Below are 21,042 nucleotides of genomic sequence, written 5' to 3' on the forward strand. Positions count from 1 at the left end.
CAAAGAATATAATCAATCTGATTTCAGTGTTGACGATCTGGTGATGTCCATGTGTAGAGTCTTCTCTTGTGTTGTTGGAAGAGTATGTTTGCTATGACCAGTGCATTTTCTTGGCAAAACTCTATTAGTCTTTTCCCTGCTTCATTCCACATTCCAAGGCCAAATTTGCCTGTTACTCCAGGTGTTTCTTGACTTCCTACTTTTGCATTCCAGTCCCCTATAATGAAAAGGACACCTTTTTGGGTGTTAGTTCTAAAAGATCTTGTAGGTCTTCATAGAACCGTTCAACTTCAGCTTCTTCAGCATTACTGGTTGGGGCATAGACTTGGATTACTGTGATATTGAATGGTTTGCCTTGGAAACAAACAGAGATCATTCTGTCGTTTTTGAGACTGCATCCAAGTACTGCATTTCAGACTCTTTTGTTGACCATGATGGCTACTCCAATTCTTCTGAGTGATTCCTGCCCACAGTAGTAGATATAATGGTCATCTGAGTTAAATTCACCTATTCCAGTCTGTTTTAGTTCGCTCATTCTTAGAATGTCAATGTTCACTCTTGCCATCTCTTGTTTGACCACTTCCAATTTGCCTTGATTCATGGACCTGACATTCCAGGTTCCTATGCAATGTTGCTCTTTACAGCATCGGACCTTGCTTCTATCACCATTCACATCCACAACTGTGTATTGTTTTTGCTTTGGCTCCATCCCTTCATTCTTTCTGGAATTATTTCTCCACTGATCTCGTCCAAGTTAAGGAGCAGCGGCTGCGCTTTGCTGGAGCAGCCTTGAAGAGATACCCCATGCCCAAGGTAACAGAAACCCAGGTAGGATGGTAGGTGTTGCAAGAGGACATCAAAGGGCAGACACACTGAAACCATACTCACAGAAAACTAGTCAATCTAATCACACTAGGACCACAGCCTTGTCTAACTCAATGAAACTAAGCCATGCCCACAGGGCAACCCAGGACGGGGTGGGGGTGGGGTCATGGTGGGGAGGTCTGACAGAATGTGGTCCACTGGAGAAGGGAATGGCATGCCACTTCAGTATTCTTGCCTTGAGAACCCCATGAACAGTATGAAAAGGCAAAATGATAGGATACCAAAAGAGGAACTCTCCAGGTCATTAGGTGCCCAATATGCTACTGGAGATCAGTGGAGAAATAACTCCAGAAAGAACCTTCCCCTTAGCACTGCTTTTACAGTTTCCCATAGGTTTTGGGTTGTTGTGTTTTCATTCTCATTTGTTTCTATGCATATTTTGATTATTTTTTATTTCTTCTGTGATTTGTTGGTTATTCAGCAGCGTGTTGTTCAGCCTCCATATGTTGGAAGTTTTAATAGTTTTTCTTCTGTAATTGAGATCTAATCTTAGTGCATTGTTGTCTGAAAAGCTGCTTGGAATGATTTCAATTTTTTTGAATTCACCAAGGCTAGATTTATGGCTCAGGGTGTGATCTATCCTGGAGAAGGTTCCATGTGTACTTGGAAAAAAGTTGACATTCATTGTTTAGGGGTGAAATGTCCCATAGATATCAATTAGGCCTAACTGGTCTATTGTATCATTTAAAGTTTGTGTTTCCTTGTTAATTTTCTGTTTCATAGGTGTGAGTTGGGTATTAAAGTAGCCCACTATTATTGTGTTATTGTTAATTTCCCCTTTCATGTTTGTTAGCATTTGCCTTACATATTGCGGTGCTCCTATGTTGGGTGGATATATATTTATAATTGTTATATCTTCTTCTTGGATTAATCCTTTGATCATTATGTAGTGTCCTTCTTTGTCTCTTTTCACACCCTTTATTTTAAAGCCTATTTTATCTGATATGAGTATTGCTCTCTTTTGGTCTCTATTTTCTTTTGGTCTCTGTTTGCGTGGAATATCTTTTTCCAGCCCTTCACTTTTAGCCTGTATGTGTCCCTTGTATTGAGGCAGGTCTCTTGTAGACAACACATATAGGAGTTTATTTTTGTGTGCATTCAGCCAGTCTTTGCCTTTCGGTTGGGGCATTCAACCCATTTAAATTTGAGGTAATTATTGATAAGTATGATCCCATTGCCATTCACTTTGTTGTTTTGAATTCAAGTTTGTACACCCTTTCTGTGTTTCCTGTCTAGAGAACATCCTTTAGCATTTGTTGGAGAGCTGGTTTGGTGGTGCTGAATTCTCTCAGCTTTTGCTTTTCTTTAAAGCTTTTGATTTCTTGATGGAGAAGTTTAAATAAAGTGTCTGAACTTCTGAAACCATACCTTTCCTTTTAAAAATAAGCAGATTATGAAACTGCATAGACTTAAAAGTAAAAATACTCTTGTTTCCTGATCATTGAAATAATACATATGTATGACAGAATATTTAGATAGAGAAGGGACAGGATAGGAAATAAAGATCAGCTGTGTTTACCTATTCAATAATACTTACCTTTGGTGCATTTAGCTTGTAATTTTCCTAGACACATATGTGAGTTTGTTTGTTTACAAAGACATATAAACTTCAGTGTACAGATTGCAACTTCATTTAAAACAGCCTAAGTGTCTTGGTAAGCTAAAAATATGATTTAAAAAATCCAGTATTATATTTTGCTTCCTGTATAGCAAGCAGCACATCTTAGTCATTTATGTAATTTCTTATTTGTCTGCCCATGATCAGCATTTTGATGAATCCTTACATATATTGAGTTTTTTCATTGGTCTTTAAGCAAAACTTTATTGACATTCTTTAGAAAGACATTGTCATATCAACAAGTGTCAATAAGTGAAATGAGAAATGTCTTGAGTCATTAGTCTCATGGAGAATGAGACTGTGAATGAAATCAGAAGAATTTAACTGTTAGAAATGTGTAAGTGCTTGTTGAGATAATTCTGCACAATCTCTCCCATTTCTATGCTTCTGTTAGACAGAGGCATCAACTGCACTTCATTTCACACAACTTTTCATTTGTAAAACACAGCCTTGAAACACAGAGACAGTGGCTCCCTGCATTTCTCTGGCACAGAGAATGCTTATTCCAGGAAGGAAGAGTGTTCATGGAACATTTAAGAGCCAGAAAGTGGACTGATGTGGGTGGAAGTTAGTGAAGTAGGGAGACAGGAGATGAAGACAGGTCAGAGAGTCCTTGTCACATAGGCTTTTAAAGGACTTACTGTGAGGAAAATGAAGAAGGATATTTCCAGAACCCTGCTCCCCGATCCCCCCTCATAGCCAATGGCCACCCTGGCCTGTCCAGATAGCCGGCTCTGTACCCTCACTGCCCACTCTGCCCAGCATGGGTGGCCCTCGCCCCAGGGGGAGTGAACTGGATCCAGAGGCACTGAGGGGACATTTGTGGGCTAGGGGGCACACAGACTGCCCAGTAAACGGGCTGAGTCCTGGGCAGTGTCCGGTGACTCCCTCAGCCTGTTTCAGGAGCAGGAGCTGGTGCATGTCTCAGGAGAGAAGTCATGTTCCCGGGCCTCCTGTGGGTCCCCCTGGGTTCACAGCAGCTGCGGGGCTGTGACCTCCTGGGGTCGTCCCAGGGCTGCAGTGCCCAGTGTGTGGTGTCTCCAGGGTCTCTCCAGGGAGAACCTCTGAACCCCTGTTCCTCCTCCTCGTCTGGGGCACTCCTGTGGGCTCAGTCCTGATCTAATGGCTTCTCTTCCCTTCCCATCCAGCTCCATGGGGATGGTTCTATCCAGCCTTGGTATGGAGGAGTCTTCCTGTCGTGTGTTTTCAGGAGATGGGACCCCCTAGTGTGCCTCTGGGGGAGCTGAGCTCAGTGTCCTCTTGCCCAACTGGAGCTCCTCCCCAGGACAGTGTTTGACATTCACTGTGCACTAAGTGTGGCTCCTGTGATTGTCCAGGAAGAGTCGGTGCTGATTTTGTTTCTTCCTTACATGGATCAGTCTTCCCAGGTAGGGCAGTGGTAAAGAATCTGCCTGACAGTGCCGGAGATACGGGTTCGATCTCAGATCCAGGAAGATCCACTGGAAAAGGAAATGGCAGCCCACTCCAAGTATTCTTAGCTGCAGAATCCCATGGACAGAGCAACCTGTGTGGTTACCTTCCATGGCGTTGCAATAGTCTGACTTAGCGACTAAACAATAACAAAACTGTTTAATGGTTCATGTTTTTCTCTCTTTTTTCACCTTTTTTCCTTTTTTTAGCTTTGTTGTTTCAGCTTTCTTTATTGTATGCCTTTTCTCTCTCTCCCTCTGTGTGTTCATGACTAGGTACTTGGACAAGAACAGGACACCCACTGTTTGCAGATTCATACCACATCCTGATTGTCCTTCACTAGCTGGCATGGGATGTGCCTGGTCATGGGATCAGCCCAACAGGAAACTAAGGGAAACTCAGTTCATTTCTGAGTCAACAACTTACCTGGCCCATGAGAGCCTTTCTGATTCTGGGGAATTTATGATTGTTTTTGAATGCCTTCTATTCAGTTCAGTTGCTCAGTCGTGTCTGACTCTTTGTGACCCCATGAAACGCAGCACTCCACGCCATCTTGTCCATCACCAGTTCCTGGAGTTTACACAAACTCATGTCCATTGAGTTGGTGATGCCATCCAACCATCTCATCCTCTGCCGTTCCCTTCTCCTCCTGCTCCCAGTCTTTCCTAGCATCATGGTCTTTTCCAGTGAGCCAGCCCTTCACATCAGGTTGTCAAAGTATTGGAGTTTCAGCTTCTACATCAGTCCTTCCAATGAACACCCAGGACTGATCTCCTTTAGGATGGACTGGTTGGATCTCCTTGCAGTCCAAGGGACTCTCAAGAGTCTTCTCCAACACCACAGTTCAAAAACATAAATTCTTCGGTGCTCAGCTTTTTTATAGTCCAACTCTCACATCCATACATGACTACCAGAAAACCCATAGCCCTGACTAGATGGACCTTTGTTGACAAAGTAATGTCTCTACTTTTTAATATGCTGTCTGGGTTGGTCATAACTTTCTTTTCAAGGAGTCCAAGTAGTAAGCGTCTTTTAATTTCATGGCTGCAGTCACTATCTGCAGTGATTTTGGAGCCCCCCCCCCCCACAAAAATAAAATCAGCCACTGTTTCCCCATCTATCTGCCATGAAGTGATGGGACTGGATGCCATGATCTTAGTTTTCTGAATGTTGAGCTTTAAGCCAACATTTTCACTTTCTTTCACTTTTATCAAGAGGCTCTTTAGTTCTTTTTCACTTTCTGCCCATAACAATTCCTTACTATCCCCCAAATCCATACCCTCGTTCTATCAGAGTTTTACATGGTCTTGTGTGTGGTTCCACCCTTACTCCCTGGCCCTGGCCCCATATATATCTAGTTCCCCTGTAGCTGTAATGAGCCACTCCCACTGCTCTTCAGTTCAAGCTCAGAAATAAGTGAAATGGACACCAATTCCAGGCAAGCGCCAAGTAGGGGAAAATATTGCAGGTAAGGATTTCTGCGATGAGTCTGCTTTGAGGGAAGTAGCAGGGTGCTAAGCCGCCGCATTTTACAGATCAAGGTGACTCTGTTCAAGTCAGGGGAGAGATGATTGTGAAAAGAAAAACACACAGAAATATCCTTGCAGTCTTCTGGATCTTCCCTAGTTGTGTGTTCACTTTGTTGCTGTAGATGTTTGTTTGACTATTTCCCAGAACTCCTATGACGTTTTTCAGGTGTTTTCTCTTTCCATACTTTCCTTTCCAAGGGAGATGTCACTCCTCCTACCTCACTATTTTGCTGACATCACTCTATGTGTTCAATTGAATTTTCCTTCACAACATCCCCTTGTACCAGTGCATCATGATTTCCCTTACTCTTCCCAAATTTGTTGCAATTTCAGATGTTTATAGGTTTTTCTTTTATGAATAATGCTTAGCACAATAATCAACTATGTAAAATATGTAATGATTACATAATAAGAGTACTCTAAAAAGTTATGTAACTTAGTACAAGGTATAAACAGTCAAGAGTCTATTTGAACCTGCACATGGTATCCACAAATTGTTAATGATTAACGCCAATAAACACTTTGCCCAAATGTCTGGTTTTGGTATCCTTTTCAGAATTTCACCCTAGTCAGGTCTGTAAGGGTTTCTCAGGTGGCCCAGTGGTAAGAATTCGCCTGCTAATGTAAGTGACACAAGAGACTCGCGTTGGATATCTGGATCAGGAAGATACTGTGTTGTTGGAAATGGCAACCCACTCCAGTATTCTAACCAGGAAATTCCATGAACTGTGGAGCCTGGCTGGGTACAGTCCATGGAGTTTTAAAAGAGTCAGACATGACTTACTGATTATACCTCCACCACCATAGGTGTGTAAAGCAAAATAATATTGCTGATGGAAAATTTAAAAAGGCAAATTTGGTTTTTTTCACATTTTGATTCTTTATTAAGAGATTACATTTTGGAAAATGCTTAATAATTAACACTTAAAAATTTTTTTATTTATTTCTTTTTAAATTGTTATTATTATTTTTTTACTTTACAATATTGTATTTGTTTTGCCACACATCAACATGAATCCGCCATGGGTGTACATGTGTTCCCAATCCCAAACCTCCCTCCCACTCCCCCCCCCCCCCCCACACACACACCATCCCTCCAGGTCATCGCAGTGCACCAGCCCCAAGCATCCTGTACCCTGCTTTGAAACTAGACTGACGATTCACTTCTTATATGATATTATACATGTTTCAATGCCATTCTCCCAAATCATCTCACTCTCTCCCTCTCCCACAGAGTCCAAAAGACTGTTCTATACATCTGTGTCTCTTTTGCTGTCTCGCATACAGGGTTATCGTTACCATCTTTCTAAATTCCATATATATGCATTAGTATACTGAATTGGTGTTTTTCTTTCTGGCTTAGTTCACTCTGTGTAATAGGCCCCAGTTTCATTCACCTCATTAAAACTGATTAAAATGTGTTCTTTTTAATGGCTGAGTAATACTCCATTGTGTATATGTACCACAGCTTTCTTATCCATTCATCTGCTGATGGACATCTAGGTTGCTTCCATGTCCTGACTATTATAAACAGTGCTGCGATGAACATTGGGGTACATGTGTCTCTTTCAATTCTGGTTTCCTCAGTGTTTATGCCCAGCAGTGGGATTGCTGGGTCATAAGGCAATTCTATTTCCAGTTTTTTAAGGAATCTCCACACTGTTCTCCATAGCCGCTGTACTAGTTTGCATTCCCACCAACAGTGTAAGAGGGTTCCCTTTTCTCCACACCCTCTCCAGCATTTATTACTTGTAGACTTTTGGATTGCAGCCATTCTGACTGGTGTGAAATGGTACCTCATTGTGGTTTTGATTTGCATTTCTCTGATATTTTAATTGTGTGACTAGTGTGTCTTTCTGTACTATGAAGTAGTTGTTTCAGTTGATGTTTGATCAAAAGTTGGCTTCATAATTAAAAAAGTGAATTGACTGATATGTGGAGGTGTCTGTGTAATGTTTGGTCAATAATTGTTTGGCAGATATTATCATTATATAACTTAAGTTTTTTCTGATTAAAAATAAACAATTGTACTGGATTCAATTCTCTTCTTACTCTCTGGGCACTGGTTTAATCCTTATCCTCCTCCAGTGTATCTACTAACATTGGACTATCAGCTGGGGTGTTAATGTCCTGTTATTTATAACCTGTAAAAGCAGAAGAAAAGATCAGTCTGCTTATTCAGGTTAGAAACAGGCAATGGATCCCAAAGGCCAGAGAGTGAAGCTAAATGATAGCCATTTCATTCCTGTCCTGGGATTTGGCACCGCTGTACCTAAAGAGTAACAGAGGTGGTTTGAGGCTGAGATATAAATAGTAGTAGATGTAACATAATTGGAAAGGACTTGCATTGTCAAGCACTAAGGTCCTGTGTGACCCTCCTGGGAGGGTCACGTGGTTCCACTAACCAGGCTAGAACCATGCCTTGTGAAAGGGGAGAGAGCATCCAATCTTCACTCTGCATCAGGGTCTGAGGCTGTGCTCACCTGCAGATTTCTCTGGGTTCCCCTCCAGTTTCCATCTCTTTCCCAGCTTAGCAGAAGCAGTGAGACTCTGCTGTCCAGAACATTGACTGTCAGCTGCTTCTCTCTGAGGGGGATTGCAATGGCCAGGTTTCTCTGTATATTTTAGTAGTTTCAGAACTCCTTCCCCCTTCCAAAAAGGCATGACCTAGAGAAATATTTGAGGTACAAGGTCCTGAAGATGAAATGGCTGAAAACTAATGGGAGGGAATTGCTTTTCTACTATGAGTGTCTGCTTGGTCCTAGGCCAGACACACTGCAGCTGCAGTTGTGTTTTTTGCTCTAGTTCTGTTTCTGCTTGACTACTTCTTCTAATGGGAATTGTAGTGTCACTTGAGGGGATAAGCTACAGTCTTACAGGCCAGGCTTTGTAAAGTATTTTTGGGTTTTGTTGTGTTTCTTTATTAAAGTATAGTTTTCATTGCTTGGAAATGAGGGGCTAGTGGACAAGTTTCTAGACTGGAAGCCAGACAGTTTTCTGTCCCTCTGGTCTTTAGAGTAGGTAGCTGTGACAAGGAGCTGCTACTGCTACTGCTAAGTCACTTCAGTCGTGTCCGACTCTGGGTGACCCTGTAGATGGCAGCCCACCAGGCTCCCCCATTCCTGGGATTCTCCAGGCAAGAACACTGGAGTGGGTTGCCATTTCCTTCTCCAATGCATGAAAGTGAAAAGTGAAAGTGAAGTCGCTCAGTTGTATCTGACTCTTAGCGACCCCATGGACTGCAGCCTACCAGGCTCCTCCATCCAAGGGATTTTCCAGGCAAGAGTACTGGAGTTGGGTGCCATTGCCTTCTCTGGACAAGGTGTTGACTGGTCCTTAACTTGTGTCTCACTTCTTCGTCTATAAAACAGAAGGAAATATTCAGAGACCTTTTCAAGACAGAAGACAGGGCTTGTTTCCTTGTGGTGCAAAGTGGGATGAGGGGAGGGAAGGGACCAGGCTATACTGAAGCTCACTGGTTCATTTCTCGGTACATTCCCAAATAACTGAGTATTTAAGAAAAACCAGGGCCCAACAGAGGGAAGTTAGACCAGTTTTCTAGTTCCTTGAAACAGGAAAGATTCTGAATCCGATAAAAAGAAATGGAGTATTATGCAGCATTAAAAACAAAGTTAATCCTGCCATTTGCAACCACACAGATCAACCTGGAGAACATTAAGTGAAATGAGAGAAGACAGAAATAGAAAGACAAATACTTCATGATCTCTATATGGGTGAAATCTAAAAAAGTGGAACTCACGGAAGAAGAGAGTAGAGAAATGGTGACCAGAAGTTGAGGACAAGGCTGGGAGAAAAGGGAAAGATGTTGGTCAAAGGGACAGACATTCAGTTTGAGATGAATATTTCTTGACCCCTGATGTTCAGCACGGTGACTCCAGTTGATAACAATGGATTCTATCTTGAGATTTGAAGATTTGAAAGCAGATTTTCAGTGTTCTCACAACCCCCCTCACAAGTTAGCTATGTGAGGTGATGGATCTCCTGGTAGCTTGACTGTGATCATCAATAACAGTGGGTAATTATAAGCAGTACTGACAGTATTTTACCTCTAGTGCCACCTGGTGCTGGTTGTAAAGAACCTCGCTGCCAATGCAGGAGACATAAGAGGTTAAGGGTTCAATCCCTGGGTTGGGAAGAACGCTGGAGGAGGGCGTGGCCATCCACTCCTGGATTTTTGCCTGGAGAATCCCTTGAACAGAGGAGCCTGGTGGGGTTTGGTTGCCATAGGGTGGCAAAGAGTTGGACATGACTGAAGCACCTTAGCATGCATGCACTTTTATGAAAATATCACTTTGTATACCTTGACTATATATATATATGTGTATATATATATATATATGTGTATATATATATATATATTTTTTTTTTTTTGGTGTATTCTGTGTGGCTTCACTGGTAGCCAGAAGTCTTAGAAGTTTTCACCTTGTTTCTTGATGCTTTTACCATACATCTTGTACCTTTGTCAATTTTGCTTCAGACATCTCAAAATATAAATCCTATCCATGGGTTCTAACAGCAAATCATTGAACCTGGAGGTAGCCTTTGGGTCCTCTGATCAACCACTGATTGCCTGAGGTTGATGAGTTCCTGGGTGTCCATTTAATTGCTGACCAGGGACATTCAGGAAACTGTCATGGGTTCATCACACGCATACAGAAGTACCCAAAGAAAAGTTGAATCTTGGGAAGATCAAAGCTTGTGCTTTAACAATCTTTTAACCCATGTGAATATGTAAGTATTACCTTTGTTGCTCATGTAGGTTGCTAAGAGCGAAGCTCCGGAGGCAACCAAATTTGCTATAGAGGTTGGGTTCCACCATATTGACTGTGCTTGTGTGTACCAAAATGAAGAGCAGGTTGGCCAAGCCATTCGAAGCAAGATTGCAGATGGCACTGCGAAGAGAGAAGACATTTTCGATACTTCAAAAGTGCTGTGTGTGTGTCATGTGTGTGCACATGTGGGCAACTGATTGTGCCCAGGTGACTATTGTATAATAAGATCATTGTTTGGTAAAGAGTTGCTTGGTGACCCATGTTTGTTGTTACATTCCTAAAGTATTGGAATTCCCTGGTGGTCCAATGGTTAAGACTCAGTGCTTTATTGCCATGAGCCCAGATTCAATCTTTGGTCAGTGAAGTAATACTCCAAAATCCATGTTTTAAGCAACTGCCACTGCCTCCCACCCACCCTCCCCCAAATTTTCCTAAAGTATTATTAACACAGCTTCCATTCTTTAATCTCTGCAGCTTTGGTGCACTTTCCTTTGACCAGATTTGGGCCGACCAGCCTTGGAAAAGTCACTGAAAGATCTCCAACTGGACTATGTTGATCTTTATCGCATTCATTTCCCAGTGGCCATGAAGGTTGGAAATTTGTGTAATCACTTCTATAGTACTTCTTTTTTGCAGAATGTGTATCAATTTGCATGGATTGTTGAATTAAAGATTTGTCTTAGTAGGTTACAGCAAGGGTTTCACTAGAGTAGAATCCCCCTAATAATCATTTGCTATCATCTTTTTACTGATTTTCTTTTAATCTGTTACAGGCCTCCCAGAGAAAGGAGTTAAAGAATCTCTCAATGTCTACCTCAAAAATTAGAGGAAATAGAAATAGGTAGGTTCTGCACATAGTCTTGAATATGACTCCTGAGTCTCTAGGGATTTCATGAAACAAGAGTTTGGTGCAGCCATGATGAACAATGACACTATCTTACATCGAATGTGATGAGTTCTTATCCCTTTTCATCCTTTTGAGTTGAGCAGATTTGGTGGGTGCCCCATCTGGGTGCTAAAACTAGCAGACATCATAGGGACTTGGGAAACTTTGCCTACACTGTTGCTTGTCTCCATGATGAAGTTTGTAGACTGCACTTAGACTTTAAGAACTGTATTATTATGCTGTATTATTATGTAGACAGGAGTTTCCTGGCAGTCCAGTAGTTAAGACTCCATGCTTTCACTGCTGAGGCAAGTTGAGTTGAGGGAAGGTGTTCAATCTACATTTGGGGAATCAAGATCCCACAAACCTGAGGGAAAAAACAAACAAACAAACAAACCCCACAATGAAACTACAACAACAAAAAACTGTGTTATGTAGAACTTTTGATTTTAAGTTACAGAAATCTACTCAAGCCATCCTATGCAAAATAGCTTAGAGGACTATGTAGATGGGAAGTCCAAGTCATGGATAGATTTAAGAATTTGCTATACTCTTCAGAAATGTCTATTTTTTCTATCTTTTATCATGGCATTGGAGGCTTTCCCTGTGGCTCATCAGTAAAGAATCTGCCTGCAATGCAGGAGCTGCAGGAGCTGCAGGAGATGTGGGTTTGATCTCTGGATGGGAAGATCCTCTGGAGGAGAGTCTGGCAACCCACTCCAGTATTCTTGCCTGGAGAATCCCATAGACAGAGGAGCCTGGTGGGCTACAGTCCATGGGGACACAAAGAGTCAGAAATGACTGAAGCAATTTAGCAAATGCACATGATGGCATTACTCGTGATTTGCTTTATTTTTACTGAACATTGGTGACATTTTCGACTGGTGGCAAATATGGTCTCGGGGCAGCTCAAGGCTCATGGTCATGAACGTTTGAGAGCATGTCTGGATCTTCCACATTCCATATCAACCTAACCAGAGCCTTGCTGGTTCACATGCCTGCCTAGGGCATCTGATGCTCAGATGGAAAAGAAAGTCTGATTATCTAGTCACATCAAGATTGAAATTTTTATTCTGGAAATTATGTCACATAACTTACTGCCTTTTCCAGCTCAAGAGAAGCATTTCAAAAGAGACAAGTACAAGGAACAGACAAAATCTGCAAAAGTTGTGGGAATTTCCTTTTAGGACCTAGAAAAACATATTTATTACAACATATATATATTAGGTGTAAGAGACTAGAATATGCCTCCCTCCTAAAGACATTGCTTACAACTCCATATATGCAAATACTAGTATCCTAACACCTACCTCATGGAGGTTTACTACCTGGTGCCAAGCAGCCAGGCTAAATGTAGAGATATTACTTTGTGACATCTCTAAAATGACTACCTCTATTCCAGCCAGGGGAGGAATTATTTCCAAAAGATGAAAATGGAAAAATGATATTAGACTCAGTGGATCTCTGTCGCACGTGGGAGGTGAGTCTGGGGAGGAGCAAATCAGGGGAGGAGCCAGGAGAGGGGGGACCTCCTTCATTTCTTCCACCTGTGAGAATGGGCTGTGGACCATCAGGCTCAGCAGTTCATGAATCTAAGGGTTGTGATGCTGGGGTTTTTGGGAGGAAACCATTGCTGGAATGCTCACAGAGAGGAACGAAGGAGGAGAATATGGGACAGGGAAGACGGGCATCTCTTTCCTTCCATATGCTATGTCTTCTCAGGGATTTTTCTAAGCAGGAAATGGTAATTGTTGTTTTTGTGTCACAACTTCTTTTTTCCTCTTGATAAGCAATGCTAATTCTTGATGGGTGACCCTGTTGACAGATAATTTTTCAGCATTTATTTTTGCTCTATTGCCCATTCTAAATGACTGCACACCCCCCTCTTCTTCCCTAAGCCCTGGAGAAGTGTAAGAACGCAGGGCTGACCAAGTCCATCGGCGTGTCCAACTTCAACCACAAGCAGCTGGAGAAGATCCTGAACAAGCTGGGGCTCAAGTACAAGCCCGTCTGCAACCAGGCGAGCAGCTCGGCTCCTCTCCCTCCTGCTCTTCACAACCTCCCTCTTGCCATGGGGCCTGATGTCTGTCTGTCCTCCCCTCCTGTTTATCTGGCCTTTGTGGGGACAGAATGTTCTAGAGGGCAGAGCCTCTGTGTGGATGGAATACTATGAATAGAACCCACAGTGGTACCTCTGTTTGATAAAGTCTGGGTGGAAAAGCTGGCGGTGGGGGGGGGGGGGTCCTGCTAAATTGTGGTGGAGACTGAGGAAAGGTAAGGGAGGTGAAGAAGGGTTAGACTAGTCACCCAGAACTTAGAGGAAGGTGGTGTTCACCTGAGCCTAAAGGGTGTCCAGAAATGGATGTTGAAAGTGCCTGGGAGGGAATTTATGGACGGGAAGGAGGACCACGAAACATGGCATACAGTGTAAAGAAAGTTAAATCAGACAATATTGGTTTAAAATTTGTGTGGAGTTTGGATGGCTGAATCCTTAGTCTTAGTGTTTCAGCTTTTCTGGGTCTTCAGTACCAAAGATGTGCTGAAAAGTATGAAAGTCATCCAGGTGAAAGGCTGAATTTAACGGCTCATGGTGATATTAACAACCAATAAAATATTTACTCAGAAACGTTTACTCATATGTAGAGCTCACCTTGTGATTACTCAAGCTTGTAATGGTTCTCTCATCCAAGTCTATCATAAAATTAACTTTTAAGCACACTTCTCTCAATTTTTATCTTGATGTTGATATTTCAAGTTTACATTTAAGTTGTAGGTTTTCCTTTAGCATTTTTTAAACTTTTAATTCTCTGTTTTATTAATATTACTTTCTCATATAATCTGACACTCTTCTCTGTTGGCATTCTACAGGTGGAATGTCACCCTTATCTCAACCAGAGTAAACTGTTGGATTTCTGCAAGTCCCATGATATTGTTCTTGTTGCCTATAGTGCTCTGGGATCCCAAAGAATAAAAGGATGGTAATGAACCCTAAGGAAGACAACACGGTGTTTACCTAAAACTCAGTTTTTGATGAAATGGTTTAAATCATACAGTACTCAACAATAACTGAGAAGTAAAGAAAAAATTCCACGAGTTTGGCAATCTTGGTCTCAACTCAATCATGAATCTGAATTACATGCAGAACTTTGTAAACACAGAAGGGGAGGTGACTCAGTTGAGGTTCTAATTCAGTTTGTCTTCAACTAAGTCATGGAATTTGTATTTCTAACAAGATTCTAGGTCATACTGATGATGCTGGAGCACACTTTGAGAAGCACTGGTCTAGAGTGGACCTACTTGGTCTGTTTGAGAGGCCTCCTTAGACACTGAGAATTTAGTCTCAGTTCCTCAGCATTTCTGAATTTCCTTCCAGGGTGAACCAGAACCATCCTGTTTTCTTGGAAGACCCAGTTATTTGTGCCATTGCCAAAAAGAACAAGCAGATCCCAGCTCTGATTGCCCTTCTCTACCAGATACAACGTGGGGTTGTGGTTCTGATCAAGAATTTCAACAAGAAGCAGATCAAAGAAAACATACAGGTGATGATGAGTGGGGCTGTGGGTAGAGGGTTTCTAAGGAATATCCTTCACGAGAGTCATTCTTTGTCCATCTCTCAAGACTTTCCTTGAGTCAAGACAAAGACACCTGTTCTCCCCTGTGCATGAATACCTTGTGTGTGTTCCTGGTAGTTTTCTCCTCCTGATGTGGCAACAGGAAAGGCGGCATGGCTGGAGAGGGTTAATGTTAGACAGATGTGTGTGCTCAGTTGCTCAGTCTTGTCTGACTCTTTGTGACCCCATGGCCTGTAGCCTGCCAGGCTGGTCTGTCCATGGGGGTTCTTAGGCAAGAATACTGGAGTGGGTCTCCATGCCCTCCTCCAAGGGATCTTCCCAACCCAGCGATTGAACTCAGGTCTCCCACATTGCAGGCAGATTCTTCACTGTCTGAGTCACCAGGGAAGCCCAAGAACACTGGAGTTGGTAACCTATCCCTTCTCCAGGGGATCTTTCCAACACAGGAATTGAACTGGAGTCTCCTGCATTGCAGGCAGATTCTTTACCATCTGAGCCAAGGTTGGACAGATAACAGAGATTTATTTCCAGTGTTACTTCTGCAATTTATTCTGTCAACTTGTGCAAATGACCATCTTATTATCTTTGTTCTCAGTTGATGAAATTGTGAATTTTTTAGGCTGTTTGGACTGCTCCAACAAAATACCATGGATTGAGTGGCTGAGAAAAAATGAAGTTTCTTTCTCACATTTATGAACCTGCAGTCTTGAGGTCAGGGGGCTTGTGTGGTTGGTTGAGGGCCCTCCTCCAGGTCACAAGATTCTGCTTGTAGTTTAACATGGTGGAGGGGAAAACAGAGTATTTCCCTGAATACTAACAAGGTTGCATGTTCATACCTTTAATTTCCATGAGTTTCTGCCTTTGAGAAGCTCCTCTTCAAGACTTTGTCCACTTTAGCTAAGTTGTTTCTTTTTAGACTTCTGTGTGGGAGACCTACATTTTCCCCTTAGTGTAGCTGCACAGAAAACTCCCCATTTCAGAATTTAATGTAGAGAACAGTTATGCTTCTCTTGATTCTGTGGTTTGACAGTCAGCCTGCACTCAGCTAAGCTGTTGTCCTCTTAGCTGGGCTCTCTCATGCATTTGCAGTTCAGTGCAGAACAGCTCTGCAGTTTTGCTTTAGCAGGTGGATATGGCTCTTGTTAGAGGAGCATGCATGCTTCTCTGCATAGTTTTTCATATATGTTTGGCTAGACTGTTGTCAACCGATTGGTCTTCATCTCAGCACAGTGCTGTGCTCCCAAGTCAGTGATTAGGGAAAAAATCCTCTTCCTGTCTGAGATCAGATCTGGCTCAGCACTTCTGGGAAATATCACTGTTCAGTGCCACAGGTTACAGGTCAGGCCAAGTCAAGGGGAAGGGAAATTGTCCCCTGATCAATTGTTTCCATTTTTCCATTTAAATTGGTTCTGTAATCTAGCTGAAACTGATTATCTAAGATAATATGAAAATAGATACATATACTTTTCAGTTCAGTTCAGTTTAGTTCAGTCGCTCAGTCGTGTCCAACTCTTTGGACCCCATGAATCACAGTAGACCAGGCCTCCCTGTCCATCACCAACTCCTGGAGTTCACCCAAACCCATGTCCATCGAGTCGGTGATGCCATCCAGCCATCTCATCCTCTGTCGTCCCCTTCTCCTCTTGCCCCCAATCCCTCCCAGCATCAGGGTCTTTTCCAGTGAGTCAACCCTTCCCATGAGGTGGCCAAAGTACTGGAGTTTCAGCTTCAGCATCAGTCCTTCCAATGAACACCCAGGACTGATCTCCTTTAGAATGGGCTGGTTGGATCTCCTTGCAGTCCAAGGGACTCTCTAGAGTCTTCTCCAACACCACAGTTCAAAAGAATCAATTCTTTGGTGCTCATGTTTCTTCACAGTCCAACTCTGACATCCATACATGACTACTGGAAAAACCATAGCCTTGACTAGATGGGCCTTTGTTGGCAATGTAATATCCCTGCTTTTGAATATGCTATCTAGGTTGGTCATAACTTTCCTTCCAAGGGGTAAGTGCCTTTTAATTTCATGACTGCAATCACCATCTGCAGTGATTTGGGAGCCCAGAAAAATAAAGTCTGACACTGTTTCCACTGTTTCCCCATCTATTTCCCATGAAGTGATGGGACCAGATGCCATGATCTTTGTTTGAGCTTTAAGCCAACTTTTTCACTCTCTTCTTTCACTTTCATCAAGAGGCTTTTTAGTTCCTCTTCACTTTCTGCCATAAGGGTGGTGTCATCTGCATATCTGAGGTTATTGATATTTCTCCCAGAAATCTTGATTTCAGCTTGTGCCTCTTCCAGCCTAGAGTTTCTCATGATGTACTCTGCATATAAGTTAAATAAGCAGGGTGACAATATACAGCCTTGACGTACTCCTTTTCCTCTTTGGAACCAGTCTGTTGTTCCATGTCCAGTTCTAACTGTTGCTTCCTGACCTGCATACAGATTTCTCAAGAGGCAGGTCAGGTGGTCTGGTATTCCCATCTCTTTCAGAATTTTCCACAGTTTATTGTGATCCACACAGTCAAAGGCTTTGGCATAGTCAATAAAGCAGAAATAGATAATTTTCTGGAACTCTCTTGCTTTTTCCATGATCCAGTGGGTGTTGGCAATTTGATCTCTGGTTCCTTTTCTAAAACCAGCTTGAACATCAGGAAGTTCACGGTTCACATATTGCTGAAGCCTGGCTTGGAGAATTTTGAGCACTACTTTACTAGCATGTGAGATGAGTGCAATTGTGCGGTAGTTTGAGCATTCTTTGGCATTGCCTTTCTTTGGGATTGGAATGAAAACTGACCTTTTCCAATCCTGTGGCCACTGCTGAGTTTTCCAAATTTGCTGGCATATTGAGTGCAGCATTTTCACAGCATCATCTTTCAGAATTTGAAATAGCTCAACTGGAGTTCCATCACCTCCACTAGCTTTGTTCATAGTCATGCTTTCTAAGGCCCACTTGACTTCACATTCCAGGATGTCTGGCTCTAGGTGTGTGATCACACCATCATTATTATCTGGGTCGTGAAGATCTTTTTTGTACAGTTTTTTGTATTCTTGCCACCTCTTCTTAATATCTTCTGCTTCTGTTAGGTCCATACCATTTCTGTCCTTTATCAAGCCCATCTTTACATGAAATGTTCCCTTGGTATCTCTAATTTTCTTGAAGAGAGCTCTAGTCTTTCTCATTCTGTTATTTTCCTCTATTTCTTTGCATTGATCACTGAGGAAGGCTTTTTTTTATCTCTTCTTGCTATTCTTTGAAACTCTGCATTCAGATGCTTATATCTTTCCTTTTCTCCTTTGCTTTTCACCTCTCTTCTTTTCACAGCTATTTGTAAGGGCTCCTCAGACAGCCATTTTGCTTTTGCATTTCTTTTCCATGGAGATGTTCTTGATCTCTGTCTCCTATACAATGTCATGAACCTCCGTCCATAGTTCACCAAGTACTCTGTTTATCAGATAGAGTCCCTTAAATCTATTTCTCACTTCCAATGTACAATCATAAGGGATTTGATTTAGGTCATACCTGAATGGTCTAGTGGTTTTTCCTACTTTCTTCAATTTAAGTCTGAATTTGGCAATAAGAGTTCATGATCTGAGTTGCTGTGAGCTCCCGGTCTTGTTTTTGCTGACTGTATAGAGCTTCTCCATCTCTGGCTGCAAAGTGTATAATCAATCTGATTTCGCATTGAGTCAGGAGTGTCCAAAGGCAATGTGTTTGGAAAAAGAAGATTTTAGTTTGTTTTCTGTCACAAGTGATTCACTTAGAAAGATAAAGGACTGATGCACTATAATGTTTATGAAGTGGACAGAGAAGGAGAAGGTGTGGGAAGGAAAGATGAGAACTCAGGAGAGGGTCCCAGGTTGTTCTCCTGGAAGCTTAGGACAGACACGGCTTCCCTGTCCCCTTCTCGTGTCTCTATCCAGCTGGTAAGTTCTCCAGTCTCCAGAGGGGAGGCTGTCTCCTTGCGGGAGAGGTTAATGTGATTGTTCCTTCCTTCCAGGTGTTTGACTTTAAGCTGAGTCCAGAAGACATGAAAGCAATTGATGGCATTGACAGAAATATAAGATATAATGAGATACTATTGTAAATGACTTGCAGATATTTCACACATACGCTGTTTTCTGTAGCAGGCAGGTCAGCAGGAGAACTAAGCTTTTCAAAAGCTTAATTCTGGGAAGAGAGTCCTGATTTCCAGTGTAGGCATAAAACAGGAGCTTCCTGCAGACCTCAGACCAGAGGTTTCCTCCAGAGCTCCATCTCTGACCAACAGAAATGTGACTTGGGCCCAGGACAGTCCATCAATAGAATCCCCAGATTTGACATCATGGTGATTTCACTACTAGTTTGCCTCCTCTCAGGGTGGAGGAAGAAGGGACCCAGAATACACAAAGGGCACAGTGCTTGCAGCACACTCTTCTTTCAGGGACCTGTGAATATGTTTCTTCTTTAATTCTTTTTGTATCAGGGGAAATTATTATATTAATAATAGCTATATTAATAATAGCTATATAAGAATGAATCCATCATGCATTACACACATGTTTTGTTGTTGTTCAGCTACGAAGTCCTGTCTGACTCTTTTGCAACCCCATGGACTATAGCCTACCAGGCTCTTTTGTCCATGGGATTTCCCAGGCATTTCCCTCTCCAAGGGATCTTCCCACCCCAGGGGTTGAACCCATGTCTCCTGCATGGGCAGTGGGGTCCTTTACTACTGAACAACCTGAGAAGCCTGCGTTGGTGTTTGCCTACGTACAGTCATAAAATGTCATGTTAATGATTTTCTGGAGGGATCCAGGCAGGCCAATGTGCATCAGTGCTCAGAAGTCACAGGGGACCTATTTTGACTCCCTCCCCTAAGTGGCTGGAGGGTTTTCTCCCTAATGGGCATTTCTTCTCCATGACATTATCCATTTATTTCAAATTGATCTCTTCATTGGCCGTTTTCCCTATTCCAACTCCCATTTCATCGTCCTTATAATTTCAAAAAACTGAATTACAAGTAGGTCATTAACTGACCCTCCACTGAATGACTTCTGTGTCCTTAGCAGGACACGCCTAGGGAAGATCGGCTGGGTGTTTGGTTTTCTGAGTTAACACTTATCCCACTGTAGCTTCTGTCCATCAGGGGTACATCCCTTTGGAAGCCCCTATCACCTGGATTTTGACTTAGTCACTAACATGCAACTCCAGCTGCCTAATTACTGAAGAAGGAGATCAGAATTGAAGAGACAAAATAGAAATTTGGAAGGGAGTTTTGAGAAATGAGAATACAAATAATGGCAAAATGAAGATTTAATTTCAGTGAAAGATCTCAAAACTGCCCCTGTTGTTGCAAAGCTATATCATGATTCTAAGAAAAGATATGATACATGGAAAAAACATGGAAAGCTCCTCTTCTGTACTCAAAGGCTTTTAAGTTCCCTAAGGCTTTTTAATTCTATGTTCTCCTTCACTGGGCTGTGAATGCTTATCTTTGTGGGCTCAACTAAATAGCACAGCTCCTGGAAGATGGAATTGCTAAAAATGCACTTTATAATAAATTGGATTTAAAAGGACACATTAGAATGAAAAGTACAAACATGGAAAAAAGGAAAACAGCAGTAATACAAATTGCTGAATAAGTAGTGTTTTAATATATTATAGAGTAAGAGACTCCCAGGACTGATCTCCTTTAGAATGGACTGGTTGGATCTCCTTGCAGTCCAATGGACTCTCAAGAGTCTTATCCAACACCACAGTTCAAAAGCATCAATTCTTTGGTGCTCACCTTTCTTCACAGTCCAACTCTGACATCCGTACATGACCACTGGAAAAACCATAGCCTTGTCTAGACGGACCTTTGTTGGCAAAGTAATGTCTCTGCTTTTGTTTTTTTCATTTTTTATTATTTTTATTATTTTTTTAATTTTAAAATCTTTAATTCTTACATGCGTTCCCAAACATGAACCCCCCTCCCACCTCCCTCCCTATAACATCTCTCTGGGTCATCCCCATGCACCAGCCCCAAGCATGCTGTATCCTGCATCAGACATAGACTGGCGATTCAATTCTTACATGATAGTATACATGTTAGAATGCCATTCTCCAAAATCATCCCACCCTCTCCCTCTCCCTCTGAGTCCAAAAGTCCATTATACACATCTGTGTCTTTTTTGCTGTCTTGCATACAGGGTCATCATTGCCATCTTTCTAAATTCCATATATATGTGTTAGTATACTGTATTGGTGTTTTTCTTTCTGGCTTACTTCACTCTGTATAATAGGTTCCAGTTTCATCCATCTCATCAGAACTGATTCAAATGTATTCTTTTTAATGGCTAA

The 21,042-nt window shown here is 42.1% G+C and overlaps 1 pseudogene; it reads left to right on the forward strand.

Annotated features, from left to right (window-relative positions):
* The first annotated feature begins 7,659 nt into the window (after positions 1 to 7,659).
* LOC138091845 (dihydrodiol dehydrogenase 3-like) lies at positions 7,660 to 14,771 on the forward strand (annotated as a pseudogene).
* The last annotated feature ends 6,271 nt before the right edge of the window (positions 14,772 to 21,042 follow it).

Source organism: Capricornis sumatraensis, chromosome 15 (assembly GCF_032405125.1).
Source record: "Capricornis sumatraensis isolate serow.1 chromosome 15, serow.2, whole genome shotgun sequence".
In the NCBI taxonomy this organism is placed as follows: Eukaryota; Metazoa; Chordata; class Mammalia; order Artiodactyla; family Bovidae; genus Capricornis; species Capricornis sumatraensis.